The sequence below is a fragment of the Octodon degus genome, unplaced genomic scaffold (genome assembly GCF_000260255.1).
Source record: "Octodon degus isolate 3935 unplaced genomic scaffold, OctDeg1.0 scaffold00205, whole genome shotgun sequence".
Lineage (NCBI taxonomy): Eukaryota > Metazoa > Chordata > Mammalia > Rodentia > Octodontidae > Octodon > Octodon degus.
In genome coordinates, this window is record NW_004524781.1 from 2340153 (window position 1) to 2344455 (window position 4303).

At 42.9% G+C, this 4303-nt stretch overlaps 1 pseudogene; it reads left to right on the forward strand.

The window, feature by feature from the left end:
- The first annotated feature begins 1700 nt into the window (after window positions 1–1700).
- On the forward strand, window positions 1701–3692 carry LOC111813618 (annotated as a pseudogene).
- The last annotated feature ends 611 nt before the right edge of the window (window positions 3693–4303 follow it).

Consider the following 4303-nt stretch of genomic DNA (forward strand, 5'->3'; position numbering starts at 1 on the left):
CGGGAACCGCTGCGCCCGCGCCCTGCCAAGGGAGGGCGCCCTTGCCTCCGGGGCGGCGGGGCCCTTTCCTTTTCCTAATATTTAAAATGAAAATAGTAAGACCTATCCCTCCTCTTGTTTAAGTTTTCAAGTATCTTTGGCTGCATGTCAAGAGACAGAGATGGATATATTTAAAAAGTAAAAAATACTCTTTAAATGGTCACTACTACAATGTATTGTAAAATTTTATTCTCCTTAAGACTCAAATTTTTCTTGGTTATTTTTAAACTTTACCTTAACTCTTCCAGCATTTCCTTTAACAATTTAGCTTTTCATCATGAAAAATTACATCCACAAAATTTTGCATTGAAAAATACGTATTACATTACTACAACTTTCATCCTATACAGTTAATTAAAAATTCATCAACTATTATCAGTCCACAAAATGAATTAGGTACAAATCCTAATAAAGTGTGTGCTCCGTAAGTGACTCTCAGCCCAAGTAATATCCTTTCAGATCTCTTGCCAGGGTGGAAGGTCACCATATTCCATTTAGAAAATGAACCTGGGGAGGGATACCAATTTATCATGCTGAGTTAATAAATTTTCCAGAACAACACATTGCAAGCTAAACTTTTTGCATGATATTCTGAGACCAGATACAAATGAGCTCAAACTTATATTCATAGGTCTTAGTATTTGTAGGCAGATAGTAAATTGAATAAATAAAAGAGGTGCCTAGTGTTTTCTGAATAATGTAAGAGAATCATAATCACAGCATAGTTCTAAAAATGTCTCATGCAAGAAAGAATGAGTATTTGAGTGACAATTAAGCTGCTTTGGACGACTTTCTTGTGACTGAGGTATGGAATATAGCCTGTCACAACATGGAACTTCCAAGCAGTCAAAAAAGGAAAGCAATTGCTGTGCTGTCTCTGAGAGCCGCGTAGCAAACAGAGAAAGTTACACAAGTACAATGGACCAGAGAGGCCCAGACGCCAAGAGGATGCATGAATGCTACGGGAAGCCAATGTTTTCTAGGTTAGTGAGAGCGAGTATTACTGCCTGAATAAACCAGACAAAGAGCCCTGTGAGCCACAGTTAAGCACAAAAGAAAGTTTGTACAAAAAACTGACTTTCTTTTGAGAAGTGCTGTGTTATGGTTTATATGTAGTTGTCTCCCCCACAAGCCTCAATGGGGTGGCTTCTATAGTCTGTGGTTAACTCATGCTCCAATGAGAGAATTATGGGTGTGAGTGTCACCATGTCCTGGGGGGGGCAACCTGCATACAATGTAAGGAGGGGAGAGAGGCTTGCTTGCAGCTGAAGCTGCACTCCCCCCTTTGCGCTTTGCTGTCTTCTGCCGCCGTGAGCTGCTGCCCTCTGCTGTGTGCTGCTCTGCCTTGGAGCTGGCCGAGTATGGACTGAAACCTCCACAAACTGTGAGCTAAATAAACCTTTCCTGCCTTAACTTTGGATGTTAGATATTTTGTCCCAGGAAAAGTAACCAAGACAGGCTCCTTTCTCTTTTCTATCCCTAAACCTAAGTCATAACATAAATTCCTTGTAGAATAGTCACATGGTAGAAGAGGAAGCACTACACTTGTTAGCATTTAATTTTTTTTTGAGGGGTACAGTTCCTCTGTGAGAGGCCTTTATGGTGAATCAGGCACGCTCATTCAGCAGCAAAGACTCCCAAGTTCTCCGTATTCTCCAGGGATGAGTCATGTGGCAATAAAAAATGCACTCAAGCTGGACCAGCAGCTTGCTGGCCTAGACCTGAACTCTTCAGGTAATCAGACCGGAGGCAGGACGGCCAGAAAAGGGTGGTACATTGCTCCACACTTAAGGAACAGGGAAGCTACTGGAGGCTACTATGACAAGGACTGCTCAGGGAGGAGTTCTAGTGAAGATAAGGGTGCACACAGCAGTTTTGGATCTCTTCATGATTAAAGAGGGAAGCCTCGTTTCTTCAGGGATTGTGGGAGTGGATCAAGGCAAAGATTTGGTGATCATGAATGGGGTGACTACGATGGCATTGGCAGCCGTGGAGACAGGAGTGGCTTTGACAAATTTGAACATGGTGGAAACAGTTGCTTGTGTGACAAATTGGATGAAGATGACTGGCCAAAACCACTCCCACCAAGTGAACGCTTGGAACAAGAACTGTTTTCTGGAGGCATTGCTGGGATTAACTGTGAGAAATATGATGGATGCCATCCCAGTTGAGGCAATAGGCAACAACTGTCCCCCACACAGGGAAAGTTTCGGTGATGTGGAGATGGGAGAAATTATTATGGGAAACACTGAGCTTACTGGCTATGCTCGCCCAACTCCAGGGCAGAAGCATGCTGCTCCTATCATCAAAGAGAAAAGAGACCTTATGGCTTGTGCCCAAACAGGGTCTGGAAAGGCTGCAGTGTTTCTATTGCCCGTCTTGAGTCAGAGTTATTCAGATGGTCCAGGCGAGGCTTTGAGGGCCCTGAAGGAAGATGGGCGATATGGGCACTGTGAACAACACCCAATCTCCTTGATGTTGGCACCAACCAGAGTTGGTGGTACAGGTCTATGATGGAGCCAGACAATTCTCATACCAGCCTAGAGTTCATCCTTGTGTGGTTTATGGGGGTGCTGATATTGGTCAGCAGATTCAAGATTCAAGACTTAGAACGTGGATGCCACTTGTTAGTAGCTACTCCAGGACGTCTTGTGGATATGATGGAAAGAGGAAAGATTGGACTAGACTTCTGCAAGTACTTTGTGTTAGGCAAAGCTAATAGAATGTTGGATATGGGGTTTGAACCTCAGATGCGTAGAACTGTTGAGCAAGATACCATGCCTCCAAAAGGTGTCCGCACACTATGATGTTCAGTGCCACTTTTCCTAAGGAAATACAGATGCTGGCTCATGATTTTTTAGATCAATACATCTTTCTTGCTGTAGGAAGAGTTGGCTCTACTTCTGAAAATATCACACAGCAAGTAGTTTGAGTGGAAGAACTAGATAAACAGTCATTTCTTCTTGATCTTCTGAAAGCAACAGGCAAGGATTTACTGACCTTAGTGTTTGTGGAGACCAATGGGTGTGGATTCTCTGGAGGATTTCTCTTACCATGAAGGATATATTTGTACCAGTATCCATGGAGATTGCTCTCAAAGAGATAGAGATGAAGCCCTGCATCAGTTATGCTCAGGAAAAGCCCCTTTCTAGTGGCTGCTGACGTAGCACTAAGAGGACTTTCAAATTTTAAATGTGAAACATGTCATCAATTTTAACGTACCAAGTGATACTGAAGAATAAATCCATGGAATTGGCCATATAAGACTGTAGCAAACCCTGGCCTTGCCACCTCATTCTTTAATGAAAGGAACACAGATATTACTAAGGATTTGCTGGATCTTCTTGTGGAAGCAAAGCAAGAAGTGCTGTCTTGGCTAGAAAGCATGGCTTTTGAACACCCTACAAGAGTAATAGCTGTGGCCGTTGAGAGACTTGTAGATTCGGTGGAGGGTTTGGTGCCAGAGACTACTGACAAAGTAGTAGTGCTGGCAGTTCTAGCTTCAGCAGCAGCCGTGCAAGCAGCAGTTATAGTGGTGGAGGTGGCCATGGCAGCAGCAGAGGATTTGGCGGAGGTGGCTACGGAGGCTTGTACAACAGTGATGGATACGGAGGAAAGTACAACGCCCAGGGGCTGGCTGGTGGGGCAACTGAGCCTGCTTGGCAGTACCTTACCCTGCCAAACAGGCTGATGTGGAAACCACATGTAACTTAACCAAACTATACCTTGTGTAGCTTCAAGACCTCGCAGCATGTTATCAGCTGTGATTCTCCACTGAAAATTTTTTTAAGGGCGCTCAAGGTCACAAGAAGAAATGAAAGGAACAATCAGCAGCCCTGTTCAGAAGATGATTTGAAGACTTTCTTGCCGTACTTTGGATTAACTCCCCTCATGCCTATCCCCATCCCAAACTGCATCCATAATTTTGTGACTGAGGATCATGTGTTTGTTAATGTACTGTGCCTTTAACTTTAGACAGCTTTTTATTTTGATGTCCTGTTGGCCCAGTGATGCTCCAGATACCAACTGTTTTGACAAAATAAATTTACTGAACTTGGGCTTAAAAAATAAATAAATAATTTTTTGTTAATTATTAAATCAGCACTGCTGAAAAAACAAAGTATTGCTACCCAAACTATTTCCTCAGGAAAATGAACTGTGGGCATGTTATACAGCACCATTTTTTTCTAAAGCATTCTAACATACAATTCTAGAAGAAAATGAATCAGTTGTATAGTTTATGTTCTTTAAAACTCAGTCTTAA